The sequence below is a fragment of the Rhineura floridana genome, chromosome 2 (assembly GCF_030035675.1).
Source record: "Rhineura floridana isolate rRhiFlo1 chromosome 2, rRhiFlo1.hap2, whole genome shotgun sequence".
Classification (NCBI taxonomy): Eukaryota; Metazoa; Chordata; class Lepidosauria; order Squamata; family Rhineuridae; genus Rhineura; species Rhineura floridana.
The window spans coordinates 140,576,030-140,599,971 of record NC_084481.1 but is presented as its reverse complement, the minus strand read 5'-3'; the positions used below and the strand labels follow the sequence as shown (position 1 = coordinate 140,599,971).

Sequence of the window (23,942 nt, the reverse complement as noted above, 5' to 3'; positions counted from 1 at the left end):
ACACACCAAACAAAAACAAAAAAACACCCATTTTAGACACTAATACTTAAAAGTAAAGAGAATGAAATGAAAACTGTCCACAAACATCCTTCCACAAGGAGTCATGATTAGATAGCGGAGCGAAATCATGTTCCTGTGTTGCCACATAACTAATAAACATTAACCATTTTAAATGAAAATGGTCTTGTCTATTCAGATCTTTCCTCAGCCGCCTCCAATTTCTCCATCAAAGCTAAATTCCAGACCTGTTGATACCATTCTCCCACCAAATCTTTGTCTTTTTGCTTCCAATTGTGTGCAATTAACAGTTGAGCAGCCACCAAAAAGGTAATAAGGAAGTCCTTAGAATGCATTGATGTACTATTATTCTGTAATATTGACAGGAGTGCCATTTATGGATCCGGGTCAACTTTTGTTCAGTAATTATACTAATTTCTGCAAAAACTTTTTTCCAAAATGATTGTACTACCTCACAGGTCCACCACATATGAAAATAGGTACCTGACCCCTCACACCCTCTCCAACACTTAGGTGAGGTGTTATGAATGACTCTACTAGGAGTGTGAGAAGTCAGATACCATCTGTCAGCAAGCTTTAACGAATGTTCACACAATTTAGCTGATACTGAACGAAGACAACATTTGTTCTAGAACTTAGTCCATTTAACTAAATCAATCTCTGTATTTATATCCATTTCCCACAATTGCCGGAGACAGTCCAAAGTCTCAGTCGTCATATCCAACAATTATACAGCCACAAGAGTGGCTGTATACTACAGCCAGCATGAATTTTTCATATTCCACAATGTTAAATTGAAAAAAAACCCCATGCCATTCTGATCCTTCCCATAAGCTCATTTCAAAACAAAACCTCACAAAACTTATAGTCCTGAACTCAGAAACACTTGCTTAACAACCCTCTAAATATTCACGGTGATAAACAAAACAGTCAGAGAGAATCAAGAGTTCAGAGTGTGAAAAGAGAGAGAAAAGACCCAGACCCCTTTTAGACTTTTTTCTCTGAGTTCTCATAATCTGTTGAAATTAATTAAAAATCAGCCATGTTCACATAGTACTTGTAATCCTATTCCTGACCTTGCCCCATACTCTGACCTTTATCTTCTGCAGTTTAAAAGTTAAAAAAAGGCCAGGCTGAATTTTAATTAAGAAATTTTGGCTTGAACTCAACGATAATCTCAGGCATGCTTAGTAAGAATCAACTGTCAGTGTTCTAAAAGCCAGACTCACAGCTGCTGGGCATGCCTAATCAGGGGGACACACCCACACCAGACTTTGATTTCACGTGAGACAGTCATGGGTTTCCCCGGAGAATCCTGGGAAGTGTAGTTTGTGAAGGGTGCTGACAGACTCATATTCCCCTGACAGAGCTCCAGTGGCCAGAGTGGTTTAACAGCCAGCCACGCTGACTGAAACTCTGTGAAGGGAACAGGGCATCTCCTAGCAACTCTCAGAACCCTTCACTAACTACACTTCCCAGGATTCTTTGGGAGAGGCCATGACTGCCTAAAGTGACATAAAGGGCTGGTGTAGATGTGGCTAGGGACAACTTTGGTTTAAATTTGGGTGGGAGGCTACATGTGCTTGCTGTAGAATCAAAAGGTGGGGGAAACCCTGAAAAAGAATGATACTGTTCACAATGTTTTCCTTTTGGAAAGGAAAGGGGCTTCCCCTTTGCCCAGTGCCCACCCACCCAATCTCCTCCCCTCCCCTTCCTGCCCTCCTCCTCCTCCCCCCCCTTCCGCAAGGTCAGTTTCATCTATCCTAAGCATGATTGCAGAGGAGTAAATCCCACTGAAATCAAAAAGCATGCAAATGATCAAACTTGCCCTTCTCTCCTCCTCCCTCCTATCCCCTCCCTCTTGTCCCTTCCCTCTCCCTTCACCCCTCCCTTCCCCTCCCCATCCCCTTCCAATCTCCTCCTTCCACCTCCTCCACCTTCCCCTCCCCCCTTCTCCTCCCCCCCATAGTCAGTTTTACCTGTCCTAGGACTACTACCTGGGAGACCAGGGTTCAAATCTCCACACAGCCATGAAGCTCACTGGGTGACCTTGGGCCAGTCACTGTCTCTCAGCCTCAGAGGAAGGCAATGGTAAACAACCTCTGAATACCACTTACCATGAAAACCCTATTCATAGGGTTGCCATAAGTCAGGATCGACTTGAAGGCAGTCCATTTCATTTTCAAGCATGATTGCACAGGAGTAAATCCCATTGAAGTAAATTATGCAAATGATCAAACCTGCCCTCCCCTCCTCCTCCTTTCTATCCCCTTCCTTCTCCCTTCATCCCTCCCTTCCCCTCCCCTTTCAATCCCCTCCTTCCCCCTTCCATTCCTTCTGCTCCCCTCTCCCCCTTCTTCCTTCCTTCTACTCTCCTCTTTCCCTCCTCCTCCCCCATGGTCACTTTTACCTATCCTAGCCATGACTGCACAGGAGTAAATCTCATTGAACGTAATAAGCATGCAAATGATCAGACCTGCCTTTCCTCTCCTTCCCCTCTCCTCTCCCTTCCTCCTCTCTTCTTCCTCCTCCCCTCTTCCTCCACCCCTGCCCACTCCAGGCTTCCCTCCCCATGGTCAGTTTTACTTACTCTAAACATGATTGCATGGGAGTAAATCCCACTGAACTCAAACATGCAAATGATCAAACCTATCCTCTTCCTCGCCCTCCTGCCTGCTCCCATTCCCCTCCTCCCCTCCCCATCCCCTGTGGTCAGTTCACTATCCTAAGCATGACTGCAGGGGACTAAATCCCACTGAACTCATTAGGCATGCAAATGATCAATCCATTCTCAGCAAACTTGGATCCCATTTCTTGCCTCCTGGACTAAAAAGCAGGGAAATTCACTAATAGGCAAAAAAACCTTGTGGTTTAAGAATGTACCTATAGCCAACAGATATTTTTATCAAACTTTAAAAAGCAGGGAAATTGGGTTGCTATAGTGAATGCACCAGGGGAGCAGGAGACCTGAACTCCTCTCTGAGATATTGTACTGCCCTACAAATTTGTCAAAATGCAAACACAATTTGGGTTGATCTTTCACAGTCCAATCCACTTCCTGTGTAGCTTGGAAGAATTTGGTAACGTGCCTCTGAACATATGGTGAGTGGTGGCAACACCTGCAGTCAGCCGAAATAACAGAAACAAGAGATGTGCTGTGCTGATCTTGTTTTAGCAGGGAGGAAGCAACTATATTAAAACAGTTGATATTGTTCAGATAGTCACTTTAAATATGTTTGATTTACTTTGTAATTTTAGTGAAATTTCCTGTAGTAAATAATTCTCTTTTGCTTCTGTTTCTGTGAATATGTGAACTACAGCAACACTTTGCAATACTATGGTTTTCAAAAGAGGTCATCGACTTTGTACTTTGCTCCAAAAATGAGGGAATGGAGACAAAATGGTGAACCTAACATCATTGAGATGAACTACACTCATATGGTCAGAGTTTATCTTGAATATGTATCATTGTTAACAGAAATGCATTTAAGTAAAAGTCTCAGAAATTATACAGCTTATACAGTTTTTTAAATTACTATCTTGGATGGAAATGGGCCACTGACAGTTCAAAAGACAGGCCTTGGTGAATCTTAAGAATTAGCCTGTCAGGCATATCTCCTTCTGCCTTTAGAGCAGATTGTACTCTTCACAATCAAAATATATAAGTTTTAAAGTTAATTTTTCAGTCATTCTAATTCTTGGCTTGAAGATGCCTTCTGAGCCTAGCCTATGAAAAAAAAAACAGGGAAGGATCAGGTCAGACCTTTTTCGGAAACACACTCCTGGCATACCAAGAAGCTACTGAAGAGAATCCTAGTCATCTGACCAGCAGCTCTCAACTGTGGACGCCAATCTTGAAAACATCTGACTGGACTCTGAACTACACATGCTAGAATATTAATGCACAAGTCACTTGCTTGGACTTTACCTGAGAGTTGTTGACAGATATTAAGTTAACTAACATTGTGATTCATGACTGGCATCAATGGGAGCTTTCATTCCATTGAAAACAGCAGATGGGCGATTTCAATTCAGAACACAGCAGTGGTAAAAGGTTAAAGCTTCCCTCACCACTCCACTGCCACCACACCCATAGTCTTGATCTGGCTTACTTCCTCCCTTTGCCAGCTATTACAATTTTTTTTAAAAAAAAAAATCAAGCCTAACCAAACTTCACATCTCATTTAGTTCTCAGGCCTTCCTTGTAAATGTTTTAGGAAAATATTTAAAAATTCTAGGATGTATTCAACTAAGTCAAAGTAGACGCATTGAAATAACAGACTTAAATTAATCATCATTAATTTAAGTACATTGATTTCAGTGGGTTTACTGTGAGTGTGAGCTGAATACAGCCCTCTGCATTTTTTTATTTATTTAAGGCACAATTTCAACTCCTATTCCCCACCAGCAGGGCTTTGCAGATTGGAGAGGCTATCACTGCATCCGCAGCACTCCTGCTCATGGCAGCCATGGTGGAAGGGGCGGCAGAACAACCAGGCCAGATATGGACCCAATTGTTGCACCAGCTCCAGGACAGTGCAGTGGTCCGGGCTGGATTAAGCCTCATGCTGTCAAGAGAGGGACGTAAAACTGACTCAGGATCCAGTAGATCCCGGGCACGTCAGCCTGCTTTCCGCCCACCCTCACAATGCCTCGTTTGGTGGCTTTCCACAGACTTCCATTGGCAGAAAACCCACCAGCATTCTTCCTCTCTACCCACCCATTTGGCTGGTGAGAGGCCAGGTGAGTCAGGAGAACTAAGCAGAGGAGCACCAACATCTAATGCAACCCCCTCCAAGCCCAGGATAAGGGGGTTTGGATTGATCTGTTCCCCCCCCCAATATTTTAACTGAGGTTTAAATAAGTGTATCTTTTAAACATATCTGTAATGCTCGTTAAGTGCATCTTTAACTATCACCCTATTTGAGAAATGAGGTTACCTGGTGCTATTATTGTTTTAATTGGGGGCTTTAATTTTTGTTTTAGGCAATGCATAGAGATGAGTGCTGTGGTGGGTAGCATCCATATACTTGAATTTCCTAAACAATTTGTGTTCCATTTTATGCTATGCTCATTGTCCACTCTACCAAATTAATTCACGTACAGGGAATTGAGGATAAAGAATTAAGACCAGGTTGTAATAAGTGAAGTGGATGTAAAACCCAGGTGCATTGAGCCAAAAGACATAGCTCACATTTTTAGGAAGTGATAATATGGATTCCTTTTTGTTGTAAGGTAATTTATTTTTATGACATGAAAATGGACTGCCTTCAAGTTGATTCCGACTTATGGCGACCCTATGAATAGGGTTTTCATGGTAAGTGGTATGCAGAGGTGATTTACTATTGCCTTCCTCTGAGGCTAAGAGGCAGTGACTGGCCCAAGGTCACCCAGTGAGCTTCATGGCTGTGTGGGGATTTGAACCCTGGTCTCCCAGGTTGTAGTCCAACACTCTAACCACTACACCACATTTTTTCCTTTTTGATGAAATTGTTCCTACAGATATCATTAATAAACAAGTAACAAACAAGGGAGCCTTGTAGAGATGATTTGGAAGTCCTTGGAAGTCTTTTCACTCAGCCATTTCTTTTATGTGACCATGTTTGGAGATCGATCCACTATTCTGTCAAACAGTTCATGTTTGTTTTTCTTGATTACACAAGTAACTAAATTAGGGTTGGCTCAAGATGGGAATGAGCATTGCAAAGCCATTTCACTTATTCTGAACCAGGTAGTTTTAATTTATCTTCTTCTTTTTTTACAAAATGGAAAAATATATAAGAATGAGCACTTTTAGTTAATAATACTTTTTAAACCTCTGATGTATTTTAAATGTTATATTAGATGCTTTTAAAAAATACTCAGTCACTCTGAGACAAAAAATTTGTAGTAAGTGACAAATAAATCTAAATAATAATATAATAATGAAGATTATGATGATGTTCAGCACAACTTCCAAAATGCTTTATTCAAAAGCAGATCCAAAGGTTTAAAAGGCATCTGCTGCCGAATCTTATGGGGGTAGGGCTGAATCAGAGATTAACAGTGCAATCCTATCTATGTCTCATCAGGAGTTAAGCCCCATTGAGTTGAATGGCACTAACTCCCAATTTAACATGCTAATGAATCAGCAAAGTGAATCAGGGAAACAGAACAATTTCTCCTTGAATTACTTGGTCAGTTTCATGAATTTTTGGTCGAATCACCATTTATCACCAACTCAAATCTTAAACACCTGTTAAAAATGCAATTTCATCATAAGCAATAACGACATTTACTCAGGGTTGAGGGTTTTTTACTAATATCTGAGCACACACACACATAATACACCTGGAATTCCAACCACACCCTCTTGCAGACATCACACCACCCAGTGTTTTATGGAAAGAAATCAGTATACTGAAAGAAGTGTGAGCAGGAAATTGTGGGAGGGGGGAGCAGCCAAGGCAGAGAGTACCCAAGCTAACATTTGCACCAAGTTCCTTGCTGGATGTGCAAGCCAGGTTCAGTCATACCACTGTAGCTTCTCCTCCTTCACATTCCTCTATTTTCCTCTCATCTGAGCAGGGAAAGGGCAGAACAGCAGAGCCTGCCGTGTCCCCTGCCTCAGGGTCCCAGCGTTGGCCTGAGGACTCTGATGTGGCTGATGCACTATCATCACACTTGAGAGAGGGCTTTCAGCATTCCTTTTTCTTTTCTACAGTGTCCCAACCTGAGGATGTGGCTCTTCAATCATCCTTGGAATCTGAAGATCATTCCCAGTGGCTTCTTCTGCTCTGCATGGGAATGCAGAACAACCTACTGGCCCTTTAAATATTGCAGACAGCTCTCCCAGAGGGGTGGGGCCTCTGGAAGACCAGGAAGGATTTAGATGACTCTAAGCATTTGCTGAAACAACATCTTCCAAAACTAAGCTAGCAGGACCTACTGGGAGCTGCTCAGGGTCCTGATTAGGTCACAAAGAAAGATGACCATGCCAAAAACTGTGAGTTGCAATCTAGTCCTCATGGAAGACTTAGAGGATGCACCAGTTAGATAAGAAATTTATTGTCTTTCTCCAACAAGAACAGAACAGCACAGGAAACTTCTGACTCTGGGTTAAGTAATCTGGTAACATCGCAAGTCACTTGGAATTTCATATCCACACAGATATGAGATAACTATCCTGGCACCGGCTTAATTTCAACCAGAAAACAGCCCACTATATGGGCTGCTCCTGAAAGACCACATTTTTCCCCAAGGACCCAACTGGGTGTTAAGATGACAGAGGGGGCCCTCTTGGTAGTTCCACAACCCTCAGAAGTGCAGGGTGTGGCCTGCAAGAGGGCAATCTCTATGGCAGCCCCTAGGCCAGTGATTCTCAAACGGTGCTCCGCAAGAGGTGACTAGGTGTGCCACAAATATTATGAAAATATATTTTAAAAATGAGAAGAAACCCATTTGTATTTAAGTTATTTTTATTCATAGTTTAAAATATATTAATACATTTTTAATTTTGTACATGAAGTGCGCCAGAAACTTTTTATGTTTTACAGTGCGCCGCAAACCAAAAAAGTTTGAGAACCACTGCCCTAGGCTGTGGAATTCCCTCCTCACTGAGGTGTGTCTGACACTTTCATTACAGTATGTAGTTTTCCTTGTATAGTGATATAAGAAGAGCCCTGCTGGACTGTGCCAATGGCCCATCCAGTCTAGCATTCTGTTCTCACAGTGGCCAACCAGATGCTCCTGGGAAGCCCACAAGAAGGACCAGGACACAACAGCACTCTCCTCACCTGCAATTCCAGCAACTGGTAGTCAGAGGCATACTGCTTCTAACGGTGGAGGTAGGATATAGTCATTGTGGCTTGTGCCATTGATAGCCCTCTCCTCCATGAATCTCTTGAATCCTCTTTTAAAGTCATCCAAAGGAAAAAGTGATTGCGCATTTTACCTCATATCTGAGGTTCTGCAAACGCTAGAAACCTACTATTTTAAAAAGAAAAGAAAAGAAACCCGGGAATCTGAGGATTATGGTTCATCGGGAGGGTCCACTGCCCCCCTTGCTCCCCCCGCTGATGCCCATGGGGGCAATGGTGCAGGGAAAGAGGTGGTTTAACAACAACCACTTCACACAGGTTTCTCCTATGCATGTGCCCCACCCAAACAGCGGCAACTAAGAGTGCTCAAATTATGGAGGGAGTGTTAGGCGACTTTAATAGCTCCAGCTCTTCCCTTTCACAAATTTTAGCCAAATCATGGTTTCCTTGCAGCCTTCTAAAACTAATAGTTAGGGGGCAGAACATGCCCCCTCCAGTTCCCTTTAATTCCAACACGGCATGTGAGCCCTAGAGGGGGAGAGATTCACCTGATTTGGCCCCTTACAACAGCTTTGAGGTAGTGATATAGATCAGGGAACATAGAAAAATTGCCTTATACGAAGGCAGACCATTGGCCCATCTAGCTGTATTGTTTACACTGACAAAGAGTTTCAGGCAGGAGTCTCTGTCAGTCGTGGGTGGAAATTGAACCAGAGACCATCTACATGCCAAGTAGATGTGCTAAGGCCCCTCCCCTAGAAAAACAATAAGAGAGGGAAGTGTTAAGCCCCCACCACCATCAGCAGCCCTGCTCTGATGATATTCCAAGCTCCCTACAGCTGGATTAAGGCAAAAGTAAAGAATGAAAGACTGCAGGAGAGTCGGTCACTGATCTCCTATACAATATGCAGTTTGGCCCTCAGGTTGCATGTACAGTGCAAAGTTGTAGCACCTCATCTGCTGCTTGTGAAATCTAAGCTGGAAGCACCTGAGCATTTTACTGCAGTGGCGTGTAGCCTCAGCCCATAGCACAGTGACTGAAAATCCATAGCAAATGCCAAATTGCAAAATGCCTAACTCGGCATTTTAAATTCTCCATGTAAATCATCATCTTGCTTGAGGAGACACATTAAGGCAGCATGCTTGTTTTTCCATTCCTGCTGGCGCATAAAAGCAACTCTTTGCCAGGCAGCAATCACATGGCTTTGAGGTGCTAAGCTGGCAAAGAGGTTCACCTGGTATTTGGCATCTTACCTTCTTGGCAACCGGCTCAGCTGTTGTGCTGACAGCCTGTGGATCTGTCATGCAGTCAGGCTCCCCTGATAGCCTATCAGATGCTGTGTCCTTGGGACACTATTTTCACTTTAACTTTTTCCAAGAATGAATGAATGGAAGAAAGAAAAAGAAAGTCAAATATGTGCTCCATTTGTTAATATTGTATTGGGGGGGTGGCTTTGGAGACCATACCCCACCCATTTTTCTTTTAAAAAAAAAAACAAGAAACCAGCCACTACCAAGCTCAGTCACAAATTCAGCTGATTCATCCTGATCTAGGGAAAAGGCCAAGAATAGCAATAATCAGGTGAAACAGGTCTAGACTAAGATGTGCTGGTACTCTTGGAGAACATCTCAAGCAATGTGCCTCCCCAAACTAAAGCAAGCATGTTATTAAATGAAGCAAGCAGTCCTGTCTTTTGCTTGCATAAACAGCATTCTGCAATTCAGATGCTTTTGGGAAACTTCAAATGCCAAAAATTATATTTCCATGAGATCTTTTGAGCATGCAAAACTGATAGAGCTTGTGCTGTTTTGTTATTAGGGCATCTTCAGTTGTTCAAAAATAGGGAGAAAGTTTTAAATTAAAATTTTATTCTAGAGTTTTGGGGTTAAATTATTGAACAAATAAGTCAAGATTTTCCTCTTCTCCCAGGCATTTTAGCATGTGTTTTTAAATTGTTTTTTTTTAAAGTGTTTTTAAATTTGTATACAGGCATAGCCCGCTTTAACGTTCGCAATGGAACCGGAGAGTATACTTTAAGCGAAAATCTACTTTAAGTGAAGCAATTGTCTTCAGTTGTACTGCACGCAATCACCACTAGATGGCAGCAGCGTCATGCCAATAAAATGTACGTTATTGCGAAGCGCACGAACGTTAAGCGGGGTATGGGGACGTATGGAGCATGTACGTTATAGCGAGGCAACGTTAAGTGAAGCAACGTTAAGTGGGGTATGCCTGTATTTGTTTTTAATGTTTTTAATTGTTGTAAACTGCCTAGAGAGCTTCGGCTATGGGGCGGTATACAAATGTGAAGAAGGTGAAGAAGGTGAAGAAGAAGGTGAAGAAGAAGAAGGTGAAGGTGAAGAAGAAGAAGAAGAAGAAGAAGAAGAAGAAGAAGAAGAAAGCGGGGGGGGAGTCTAATTGATAGGATTTACCCAGGAGAGAACATACTTTAGGGCAGTATAACAGCTAACTTCTGCATATTGAGGAGCCACACCCTTCTCCACCTAGTGATCCAAAACATATTTTGTTTGATTACATAGCACCAAGCCATGCTTTGGGGGGTGCCATAGGGCAGTGGTAGAACACATGCATTATGTGCAGGAGATCCCAGATTCAATTCCAGGTAGAACTGAAAAAGGCTTCAGAAACCTTTTAGAGTCATTGCCAGACAGCATAGGTTAGCACTGAGCCAAAAATTTTGAAAAGGCATTTTCCTGAGAATATTTTTGAGTTTTCTTCTTCTCATCTCCTTAGCAAAAAAAGGTCCACTCTTAAAAAAATTATTTGTATATCCTCCACCATTTTTTGTGATGGCTCCCATCACTCACACACACAGAGTCCCAGAGCACTGCTAGATCTGGGGCATTGTGGAGGATGCAAAATGCTGGTCAAGCTGCCACTACAGTTGATGTCAATTCCTCTGCCCACCCCGCAGATAAGGTAGTGAATGTCAAAGAGGCTGTTTGCCCACAGCACTAATGTCGGTACTGTTGAGTTAGATGGATTGATGGTCTCACTCATCAACAGGCAGTTTCCTATTTTACTTCTGTACCAATATACAGAATCACAGAAAAAGAAAGAGAACTGCTCTGCCAAGAGCTAAATTAAAAATAGGATAAAATTTAAAAACATGAAACTAAAAAAGCCCAACCATTTATTATTTTGTATTAGAAATACTCTTCAACAGGTTTAAAAACCAGAAGCTGTATTTTTATGACATGACATCACACTACTTATTAACACTGCTGGGTTTACGTACTGAGCTTAAGTCTGAGAATTTAATGAAGTTTCCAGCATTTATACAATTATTTCAATATACACACCAAGCAATGACAGGACAAGTCTGGGAAAGCCAATAAAAGTCCCCCATTAATTAGATAAAAAATTAAAATAGCAATTGTGCCTTGACGCAAAAGTAAAGCAGTGTTGTAAAGGGCTAGCAATGCTGGTTAATTTATATGCTCATTTTTGAAGTGATTCTTCCTACATCAGGTAGGGAGCTAAGGAATGTTCCAAAGGTCTGGATCCAACTCACCATTAAAAGTTTGGTTAGATCAGCATTAATACCGGCTACTGGTTTTATCACTGTGTAAACTTTACTCCCTGCACACAATATCCTAATTTTAGTTCTGTGTTTTACTGCTCACTTGAGAAAATATAATGCTCCTGGTCCTGAGACACTGCTTCTGACTTTTTTTTTTTTAAGTAAAATTAAACAAAATGCTTAGGAACCCATTACTGAGACGCTTCCAGAATATATGGACAAGGTGGGTTATTCTGGATGAAGAAACAGAGGTGGTAATAATATATGTAAGGTTAATGGCCAAAGTCACCCTTGAAATATTTTGTGAAATATCCCATGCGGTGAAAGGGTTAAGATGCATCAGCTTGTTAAGGGAGCAACGTGGTGTATACCACATGTGACCTGTTGTTGCTCTATCCTGGTTAATGTGGCCTCCACACACCTTTGTACATAATCTGTTCCTTGATTCAAACAGTCAGTGTTTTGACCTTGGGTGAATAATAGATTACTTCATTTCAGTACATAGACATTCTTAGATGAAACAGATTGCCTCTGTAGGCTAGGGATAGAGAGATCTGCCAATTTCAGTTCTCTCTGTTTCTCATTTTTCCCATCTTAAATTGTTCTCCACATTTCTGCAGCAATTTGCATTTTTTTCCAAACAAAAATCCTCATGAAAATGCTCCAGCATTTTAGTGCTCATTTCTCCTAATAAGCACAATTTTGTAGGCAGTTTTGACTCATGTACACCTTTTTGCAAGCCATTTCTCAATATATAACATATTTGTGCATGTTAATTTCACTCATACATTCATTATGCACACTTCCCCTAATGTGTACTTTTGTAAACAAGGTTTGGTTGGTAAACTGTATTGCAAAATTCATATAAGTGCAAATTTCAAAGGATGGCTGTATTTCAGTTCTCATATTGTTTAGGAATGTGTGCATTTCATATCAAATCTATCAAATTCAAACTGAATCAAAATTATAGCCCTTCTCTAATCTATGCTCATTTCAGTCCATCTTCAAGCCTGCTTTGGGCACTGAGACAGCTTTGGCTGCCTTGGCAAATGATCTCCACAAGGAACTAGACAGGGAGTATGTCCCTGTTGGTTTTGCTTAATCCAGACAAGGCCAAGGAGCTCCTGAATGGGTTTCTGGAATAGGGATTCAAACTATTGTGAACAGGGTAGCACTTCCATTGAAGTTTCAGTTTTGCGGGTCATTTCCCACAGAACCAAGCAAAAGCCTCCATTGCCACTTTCCAAAACCACCCCTGGAGATAGAAAGGGAGCCATTGCAAAGCAGTCCCTCTGACACACAGTCCACAAAGACATTCTAGGAAAATACTATGGTCAGTAATACTACCGAATGCTGCTAAGAGGTCAAGGAGAATAAACCGGGTTGTGTTCCTCTCTTTCCCAACAAAAAAAAATTATCTATCGGGGACACCAAGGCAGTTTGCACTTTCCAAATCAGCGTGGCAAAATGCAGTTAATCTTCAGCTTTCTCATGCCTTTGAATTTTGCAATACAGTTCTCAGCTGTGAAAGGTATCTAAAAAGGTACATTTTGTGAAAAAATAGGTACATACAGCAATAATTTATAAAAAAAACACAGATTGGTGTGGAAACAGGATGAAATGGACTTAGGCGTTAACACAAGCAAAAGTGACCAGTGTGTCCATCCCTAGGACATGTCCAAATGATGTGGAATACTTATCATTACTTAACTGGGCCCAAAAGCTTAGATTTAGAAAATGCAAATACTTCTACAACATCATTTTACATTAACAAATACATTTGGGTAAATACAAACAAATAAAGGGGCTACTCAGTGACTTTGGATATTGATGGAGGTAAGGTATGAGCTTTGGCCTACATGCAGTTTATGGCTGTTGGAGGTTGGAGAAATGTATCAGACTCCACATGTACCAGAAAGTATCAGGATCCATATACCCCAAAGCCATTTGAGTTAATAAACTAGCTTTCCTCTGTAGATACCTTTGTCACATGGGTGCTTCCTGTGGGGAGTAGGTAATGAGAAGGACAGAAAAACATCTCCAAAGCTGCAACCAACCCATGCTGGGGAGCCCCAGGATTATCTGCTTCTTGGGAACATGTCTGCTGTGAATTCCCAAATGTTTATAGATCAATGTGTGTCTTTCTACAAGGGTTGTATCTAATGTTTGTTGCACTCAAAGAGTAGGCGCATTAAAATTAATAGGCATGGCCAACTTAGGTCCATATTTATTTTAGTTGGTCTCCTGTTGAGTAAACTTTAGTTGGATGCCACTCAGTGTGCACTAACTTATAATGTGTTGGACAAGGTAGTATTTGGCACTAAAATGTGGGCAACAACTAAAATTACAAGAGAGTCAGGAACACGCCTTCCTATACATCAGATGCTTAAGTCAAATGACTCCTGATAATGATCTATGATGGCAAGTTGGCAGCTAGAGGATGGAAAACCTCCAAACATTACCTTCAAGCTGCAGAAATGAAGAGGATATGTGCGAATGCAATATTTGGCAAGGAAAGGCACATTGTTTTTAGTGCTGTGGGAAAAAATGCTTAATGCTCAAACATTTCCTTAAAATAAGATTATAATGAAACATTAGAGGCAACATTATTAAAATTAATCAACTCTGTTGGCTCGATGAAAAATATATGTCATTCTAAGCCAATGTCCTGTCCTCAACTTACAGAATAAATCCAGTGTTTCCTACCATCATGTTTTATCGGAATGCTAGACAGGAGACATTTACCTAGAGAATGAGCTCTTGTGTGCCCTGAATCTTGAAATTCAAGCAAGTTCCTGAATTACCTGATGTTTCCAAATGAATGAAGAAGTGATTGGCTAAACTGTGAAAGGGTCTGGTCATGTAACAACAGTAATCTAACCTTCCTTTAGCTAAGCACATCCGGCTTATAGACATTTCTCCAGAAAATTTGCACTTATAAACAGAAGTGACCTGTAATCTCAGGTTGCTTTCACACTGCACTTTATTCCGTTATTCCAGTGATTTCTGTTCATGATAAAAAATACCAGAAATAATCCATTTGCAAACTTGGGAACCCAGAAGATTGCGGGAGCTTTGTGCTAGGTTCAGCTGCTCATGTGACAAGCATCCCAGTATGAAATGCGTTCCCACCTGTTCAGTACACACCAATTTTTCTTGGCTGACGAAAAGTGTGCCAGTATTACAGCGTAGGCACAGGTAGTAGCATTGCCTTCCTCCTTTTCCCACACACCCCCTGTGTTCAGACACTAATTTGTGCAGTGAATTATGGGGAAACTACAGTGTGTGTGTGCATAATGGGTGAGGGATGAAAACAAGATGCTGTTCATTGCAGCAGCGTGAAAGACAGTTGTGTGAAATGCCGGTATAACTGCTAAAAATGCCACGGTTCCTTAACACAACAGGTAGTGCAGTGTGAAAGGAATTTTAGAAATTGGGATAGAAGCACTGCCATTTTAATCTGTTAAACTAATGCAATAAGGCCCATGTCTGAATGCAGCCACATTTCCCTTGCATGCACAAGTGTGTACACACACACACACACCTGGATTTAGGGCAAGCTTTAGTTGACTACTAATGGAATATCATTTCACAAACCATGTTCACTGGTGGCTTTTCAACATCAATGACTGGAGGTGAGTACTGAGCCAAGAAAATAGTATGTTAGTATTAGCGGAAGTCTGGGAGCCAATCGTCATTTTTAGGTCCGTTATTCAGTTGAAGTTGTACTCTGTTAAACATAAAAAACTACTGATGTACTCAGATACTAACGTTTTAGGTTATTTCATTGCCGAAAAGGAGAAATCCACTAAAAAAAGCCACTGATCAGTAAATAGTCTGAGCATATGATATTTTGTTCCTGAGGAGTCTGGCCAATTAGGAGGGAGGAGAAGAGAGAGAGAGATCAGAAGTTTATGCCATTTTATGCATGGAAGAATCTTTGCCTCACAGACCGCCAGGCTGTCTCTAAGTTCATACAACCCCTTCAATCAAAGAGCAGCTTGGAAAGAAGAACTTTCACAGATGAAGCTGTGGAAATTTCCGCCAGCTTTCCTTTGCCAAAGCCTAAACCAGGGGCATTCAGTGCCAAATTGCAAAAGCCAGTTTGTTTTTCATAGCTTTCTCTGAGCAAGCAGGTAAGATTTTTAAGTTGCTAGATGGGTTGACAACCATCTATGGGGCATAATCAAACTCTTATTGTTTATAGCATTTTGAATACCTATTTTAATTACAATCATCAGGAATATGTACATACTTGTTTGGGATTATGACTTAAACATATACAGAAATGAATTAATACGCATATCCCACCTTATCTAAACTGTTCCATGTCTAATCTTGCTCTTCATTTGTAAGCTCTGCCGCGTCTCTGCTTGCAAGTCAAATGGAAACTTACAGCATTATATAATATCTAGAAGTGGGCCTGTTAGTATAATGTGCTATGTTTTTAGCCACCCATAAAATCTTGTCCTTACTCCTGAGAACTCCACTCATCCCAGCTCTTTTAATGCCATTGGCTGACCTGCTGTGATGTCACAGTAAACCAAGGCAGACAAAGAATTCACTCCTCACCTCTGACTCCTACTGGGTTAGATACTTTTAATATCACAAGGGTTGAGCACCCTAAAGCTAAGCAGCAAAATATTAAGAAGGACTGAGTAGAGAAGACCTTAGAATTTAAACACTACAGGGTCAAAAATAATTTTGGATAAATTAGAATTGTCCTTATGCAGCATTTGCTATTAAAGATACTTTGATGATTTCAGTCATATGAATAGATTTAAGAGCCTTGAGTCTCTTAACTCAATCACTGCTTGGCATGTATAGGCCTACTAGTGAACGCTCTTCTGTACACAGTTAAGGCTGTGGGTGTGGTTTTGAATTTCACCTGCTCTTCCTTTGACCTGTTGCCTGTCATGTCTGACTGGGGGAATAAAAGTGTGCGCATTATCAACCACATTTTGTTGTTGTTCTTATCTGTTAGATAGATATCAATTGCAACCATTTTACCTGCAGGAGTCTTGTGTGTGACAGGCAGAAATTCAACAGGTTTTGCTGTCCCAGCAGCTGTTGAAGGTACAGAAACCCTCTTTGGTGATAGAGACATCAGCTTTCCATTTCAGAGATGGAGGAGCTGAAACTGTTGACTAACAGAGGCTTATTGTGACTGTGTTTTAGAACTCCTGGTTCAAAACTCACTCTTTATGTTGTGTGTCAGTTTGCAAGTTGGAAGTAACTTCAGGTCTGCAGTCTCCTCCAGCCTGCTGATTAACAATGGCTGGAATGCCCTCATGTGTGCAAGGTCCTTAAGTGTCAAATGCTTTGCTGCCATCCAATGACCTTTCTTGGTATTGCCTGTTTCTGAACCCTCCCCCACACTCTTCTGCCACTTGCTCAGGTAGAAATCTCTCCAGTTTAATTAAAAGATAGCACTCACAGCTGGAAGTACTTTGCATACCTAGCAATGGCTTGGACTACAGCCTCACCTCACCTGTATGCAAATACTCTGTTCTTTTCATCGGCTTGCCAAGAGAAGCAGAGCTTTATCTGAATTCCTAAGTCACAAAAACAGCATTGTGCCCTGGCAGTTAATTTTTACCGGTTTACAATGTACTTTCCTTTGCAAAAAGAGATAATGCCAGCTAACCACCACAAACCTTCTCAACACAGCTGTTATTCTTTATAGCTGATCAAAGCATTGATTTTTCTTTTCTTTTTGCAGATTGTGTTTATGCCAGACACAGATATTCCCTCATTGTTTTCATTTAAGAATGGTTCCCTTTCCTCACAAAGACCAACCTGTTTGAGGTATCTCAATGAAACTGGCAATGTTATATTTAAGTACAAGTGACACCTTGTAGGCTGAAACAACAAAAGGACATTCCAAAAAGAAAGTGACAACAGTGGAAATAATTCCAGCTCTCAACTCTCTTGCCACAACAATAAAAGTGGATGAGATGCTGCTTCTGGATCCAGAGTATCGAGCTTCAGAATCTCAGACACAGACCCACTGGGGGCCAAACTATCCAGGACTTCAGAGATGTGTGAATACACACAATTTGGAGCACAGGAAAAGGAGGGGGTTATCCCATCCTCACTGCACCACCGCCACCCCAGGTTCTATCAGCCATGGACAGGAAGCTTACAGGCAGCATAATGTCAGCTCCACAGGATGGGTGATCTATATCAGAGCTGCAGCATGGAAAGAAAAGATAAACCCTCTACCCCCATGCCACATCTCCAAATGGGAGGAAAGGCTAAAACCTTTGAAACATGGGAAGATTCCCTATATGAAGTCAGACCACTGATCCAAAGAACCAAGTATTGTCCATACTGATCCAGGGTTTCAGGTGGGAGTCTTTCTCAACCCTACCTGCAGCTCCTGGAGATTTAACCTTTTGTCTTCTACCACTTAGCTACAGCCGTCCCACCAACAGGAACCTGCATTTTACCCAGGGCCCCTCTAGACTGGGTGTGTTCTGCAACACATTATTGACATCATAATAGCGCATTAGTGGTGGATTTATTCTGCTTTGGTTTGTTCTGAGGTGCTCCCTCAATGTTGCTACATTATTGCTTTCCAGAAGGGCTGTAGTGCAACTAATACAATACAATACAATACAATACAGTATAATACAATATAAAGTTTCATTAAAAGTTACAGGATTTCAGCAGGAAGTTCTGGTGCGTGCACTGATTGGAAATGAAGCAGTGTGACCTCCCAAAAATATTTGCAGGCATCAACAGTATTGGAAGTGGGAGTGTATATGGCTGCTCCAACAGCATCATGAGCAAAAATCATCGTAAATGCACAATAAAAAGAACATCTGAAGGAGCCCCAAATCCTATACTGATTAACAATGGCTCTTCAGGGTTTCAGGGAGGAGTCTTTCCCAGTTCTATCAGAGAATGCCATGGATTGAACTGGGGACATTTTGCACGCAGTGTAAGTGTTCTATGACTCACGTATGGCCTTTCCCCCTAAATTTGTGGCTTTTTAGTTTTTGTTTATTATTTCTGTCCATCTGCATCTGTTTTCCTTGCACAGACACACTCATTAAGATGTCAGAGATGCATTCACATAGCTCTGATGTTACACTTGCTTACTCCATCACTATGTGAATCATAACAACTTACCTCATCTACTCAGTTATTCCAATACAGACCATAATAATTTTGAACATTTTTTAAAAGTGATCTACAGGTGATTATCAAGAACAATGGTGTTAAGGGTGGCTTTCAAAAGAACAAAGCTAAAGCATTATGCGACTTTATTTTATGGAGTTGTGGAATTGGTTCCATTGTTTAAGACATCTTCCTTTATCTATCTGCATAGAAGCAAATCATAAGCAGCTAACACTGAAATGATTTTCCACCCACAAACACTAGTTATAGCATAAAAACTGAGCTTTTGAGAAAATACTATCACTGATTCAGATATGATGATCAGGTACGTATCATTGTGCTAATACTGATTCAAATCTTTTCATGCTTGTCCTTATGTAACCAAAAATCACACCATCCACAACCAAGAGAGAGGTACTGATAGTCTTGGGATAACCCTGAGGTATGTACATTTTTAAAAAAATTCTGTAGGGAAAAAGATTAAGGGGAAGACCCCCCCCCCCAAAAAAACCCAGTGCCTTCAACATGGAATGTTGAGAGACTAAGGGCTTATCCACACAGGAGCATAACTTTGTGCTAAAGAAGCTGTTTTTATCTCCATTTTCTGTTTGCACTGTCCACAGTAAGGGTTCAATGCCAGCTGTAAACATGGTGTTTTCAAATCATACTTGAGGGGAAGCATCAATCATGCAGTTTCCTAAAGACCACACCCTCTAATTTCACATTTCCACTCCCTCTGGTGTTATCTGGCAACCGAGCATGCTCAGTTTGTTCTACTAGTAAGTTTCATTTAAAAACAACAACCTAGAAGTGTGATTATTTGTATTTCCACTGGTACAGTACAGCTGAAATACAAATCTTTGTTTGAGTAGTGTTATGCTTACAAGTGTTGTGCACAAGTTGGGGGGGGACAAAATAAAGACACCGTTTGCAGCAACATAAAAAAGGCTTGCAGACTAGGAGAGAACAGCGGAAGTTTCTTTTCACAGGAAATGAAATGAAAGAAGGGAGGAGAAGGGAGTGGGTGAGGAGAGGGGAACAATTGACATACCCATCTAAAAGTTTCGGAGCAAAGATTCTGCAAGCCCTAGAGATATGGAGCAAAGACTTTTTTCCTTCCCTTTTAGGATTATCAGAGGATTGGGTTAGTACAGATTTACAGGGGGGAAACTGTGTGATAGCTTTGCCAGTAACATCATGTGAACCATGTGAATTCTGTTTGCCAGTAACATCATGTGAACCATGCGAATTAAAAGGGGAGGCAAGTAGCACCAGACACACAGTAAGCCCCTGTGTAGATGAGCCCACAGAAGGGGAGATCTTGTCAACTGGGTGGGGGAATAGAATGGAGTGGCTGGAACAGGAAGACGGAAATAAATACATAATATTGAATTTTCTTTTAATTTATTAATCTGTATACCACTTGGTATCAAAATAGGCTTCTATGCAGTTTACAACACATGAAAACCAGTTACACAAACTGATTATACATACACATAAAGAGAAGAAAGAACCATCTCACTTCCTCAATTTCATTTGGTATTTGTTACATGTTAGTCATATACAATCATTTTTCTGTTTGCCCATTTCATACATGAAGATACTTCTATTTAAATGTTTGTTGTTATAAAATTTGATCTATTGAGTTATATTGTAGCTCTGTGAGAGGAAATCTACACTTTCAAGTATTTTGGGGGGGAGCCATGTGCTTTAAATGTATGGAGTGGATATGACCTCTGACTTGACTGCAGCCTTTTACTCCTCCAACTCCAGGTTGCATCATCCAGGATTCACCCTTTCTATGAGGAGTGGAAGGTTTTAAAGGTGCAAGCCTCCACTTTGGAGCGTAGCACTCTAAGGATTCCCTCCAGGCTTCTTGACTGGGTTGTCAGGCTGTCATGGGGTTGCCTCTGGGGTTGAGGAATACATTTCCTCAGGGAGAGCAGGCTCAGAAACTCTAAAAGTTTGAATCAGAAACTCTGAATCCAGGTCATCCTGATCTGATTGGCTTGCCAGTCATAATGCCAGGTTCTGAGTCAGACCTGCTCAGGATGGGGGAGCAGACAATTGTATATCTACAGGACTTGTAGCTAGCTATGTGGTCAGCTATGGTTTGGCACTGAACCCAACTCCACCCTCTTCCTACTCAACAAGCACTCAGGATAAGTGAAAATGCTTTGATGTAAAGAATAGTAGGAGCACATCATGGCAGCAATGCAGAAAGCCAATTATATGAATTAAATCCACATTTCTCAATGTTCTTGCTGGTATATATCCTGCGGGCAGAAATACTTGGGTTGCAAAGGTGTTTTTATTTTGTCTCATGGAAGCACTGCAATTACATTTTGATTTGCACAGTGTTTAAATGTATTTAAAAGAGATAGTAATTAAGGATCTGACTGTGCCAGCAACATATTGGCTAAACACATAACCAACTTACTTGGTATCCTGAGGAGACATCTCTCAAACTGTGTGACCTTTTTACTGTGATAGCACTTTTGGAGTATAGGAAGGCAACACCTGCTCTGTCATATGATTGGTGATAAATAGGTGGCCGTAAGGAAATGTGTGGTATACCTTCTATAACGGAGTGCTTTCTGATAATTGTATTTACACAGTAACTCTGTGGCAACCATTCAAAACAGAGAGACCAATAATAATTCCATGCGGCAAAGTACAAAGTAAGTGAAATATACCTTGAAAAAAAGCTGTGGCTTCCAGAAGTCTTAACTCAGCAAAGCCTCGGGCCTATAAAATCTAGACATATGAAGTTATTCCCTGGATACAAAGTATCTGATCTTAAAACCAGAATAAAGGTGGTGGTTATGAGACTGAAGTCTGAGCCAAGACATCCCTGGTTCAAAAGAGGCGAACCAATGAATGGCCTTAGATAACCCATAATCTTTCTACCTTATTCTCTTCTCTACAGTACCACTACTAGGGCTGGACTAGAGGGCACAGGTATGTGGCCCAGCAATCCAGGGCCCCCCAAATAATGGCAGTTTCCACAACAACATCTTCCCACTTTTTTCCTTTCTTTTGCTGTCTACATTACTGCATGCCAGGGATCTAGACAGTCGTGCCTGCCATCTTCATTTTCCCAGAGGCATGCACCCACATCTGTAAAAAGTTAAAGAAAGGGGAGGGAGGAAAGATGTACCAATTGCTGCCGCTGCCCTGGAGAAGAGAAGAGACTGAGCAGGCAGCAGGAAGGCGAGCGGGGTGGGGTGGGGCAGGGTAGGGTCCTTTTCTATTTCTTCAGGGTTTTTTTTTACAGAGGTTGTCAGACACACTGGAGTGTTTTGAAAAAGGGGCCCCACTCCTTCCCTTCCCACTTGGTGTGGGGGGAGATGAGCCCCTTTTTCTTTTCTTTTTTGAAAAACAGAGCCATATGTGTTCTCACCCACTCCCCCCATTTAATAATAATAACAATAAATCTTTATTTTACCCCGCCCTTTTTCCAAAACTGGAACTCAGGGCGGCTTACAAATAAAAAGCTACACATAGGTAAAAAAACATACAAAAATATACAATTAAAATAGAATTAAACTATTCATGACATTAAAACCATAAACATACACTTAAGATACTAAGACAATTTAAAACATTAAGAATAGGACCACAGAACAATACAACAGACCTTATGAGGCCCTATCTTAAACATCTTCTAGTCCAAAAGCCTGTTGGAATAAAAAAGTCTTTGCCTGCCGATGGAAGGATAGCAAGGAAGGGGCCATTCATGCTTCCCTAGAAAGAGAGTTCCAGAACCTGGGGGCAGCCACCGAGAAGGCCCTATCTCGTGTCCCCACCAATCGCGCTTGCGAAGGTGTTGGGACTGAGAGAAGGGCCTCTCCTGAGGATCTCAATGCCCGGGCAGGCTCATATGGAGAGATACGGTCTGACAAATAGCCTGGACCTGGGCCGTATAGAGCTTTATAGGTCAAAACCAGCACTTTGAATTGTGACTGGAAACAAACTGGCAGCCAGTGGAGCTGTCGCAACAAGGGGGTTGTATGGTCCCTGTAACCAGCCCCAGTTAGCACTCTGGCTGCAGCTCTTTGTACCAGTTTAAGTTTCCGAACAATCTTCAAAGGCAGCCCCATGTAGAGCGCGTTACAGTAATGTAAACGGGATGTAACTAAGGCATGCATCACTGTAGTCAAATCAGGCGTCTCCAGGAATGGGCGCAGCTGGCGCACCAGTCTTAACTGGGCAAAAGCACTCCTGGCCACTGCAGAGACCTGGGCCTCCAAGTTCAAAGCTGAGTCCAGGAGCACACCCAAACTGCGAACCTGTGTCTTCAGGGGGAGTGTAACCCCATCCAGCACAGGCTGAATCCCTATTCCCTGATTTGCCTTTCGACTAACCAGGAGCACCTCTGTCTTGTCTGGATTTAATTTCAATTTGTTCGCCCTCATCCAGTCCATCACTGATGCCAGGCATTGGTTCAGGACCAGTACAGCTTCCTTGGCTTTAGGTGGAAAGGAGAAATAGAGCTGGGTGTCATCCGCATACTGATGACACCGAACCCCAAACCCCCGGATGACCTCACCCAGTGGTTTCATGTAGATGTTAAATAACATGGGGGACAAAACTGAGCCCTGAGGGACCCCATATGTCAACGGCCAAGGAGTCGAACAGGAATCCCCCAGCACCACCTTCTGGGTTCGTACCTCCAGGAAGGAGCCGAGCCACCGCAACACAGTGCCCCCAAGTCCCATCCCAGCAAGGCGGCCCAGAAGGATACCATGGTCGATGGTATCGAAACTGCTGAGAGGTCCAGTAGAATCAACAGGGACACACTCCCCCTGTCCAGCTCTCTGCGTAAGTCATCCACCAAGGCGACCAAAGCCGTCTCTGTCCCGTAGCTGGGCCTGAAACCAGACTGAAATGGGTCAAGATAATCCATTTCATCCAAGAATCTCTGGAGCTGGGCAGCCACCACACGCTCTATTACCTTACCCAGAAATGGAATGTTGGAGACTGGCTGATAATTACCCATTATACAGGGATCCAGGGAGGGCTTTTTCAACAAAGGTCTTACAACTGCCTCTTTTACTCATTTACCAGGCAGTGGAATGGAATGAATGGGCAAGGTTAGAGATGTGAAGGTCTGGCAAAATGGAAACGTTCAGGAGGGGGGGAATGGAAAAAAACCTGGTGGTTGTCCCCCCCCCCCATTTTTTCCCTGGCCTTCATATCTCTAGGCAAGCTGATAGAGGGGAGAATATAATGGAGGGCCTGCAGGTTATATTGCCCAGAGACCCATCAAATCTGGCAGCCTCTTTGGTAATCTGTGAGGAGACTAGGAGTCTCCTAATAACTCTCAACACTCTTCACAAACTACCCTTCCCAGAATTCTTTGGAGGAAGGCATGACTTTTTAAAGTGGAATAATGGTGGGATAAATGTCTGGTGTGAATGTGGCCCTTTTCTCATCCCTGGTGTTCCCAGCC

At 42.0% G+C, this 23,942-nt stretch overlaps 1 long non-coding RNA gene across 2 annotated transcripts in view; it reads right to left on the bottom strand.

Moving 5' to 3' along the window:
* LOC133378321 (uncharacterized) overlaps positions 1–16,695 on the bottom strand; it is a 62,932-nt gene extending 46,237 nt beyond the window's left edge. For both annotated transcript variants that reach the window (XR_009760950.1, XR_009760951.1), the window contains exon 1: positions 16,373–16,695. This is a non-coding gene — a long non-coding RNA (uncharacterized LOC133378321). The remainder of the gene's footprint in view (positions 1–16,372) is intronic.
* Between the last annotated feature and the right edge of the window lie 7,247 nt (positions 16,696–23,942).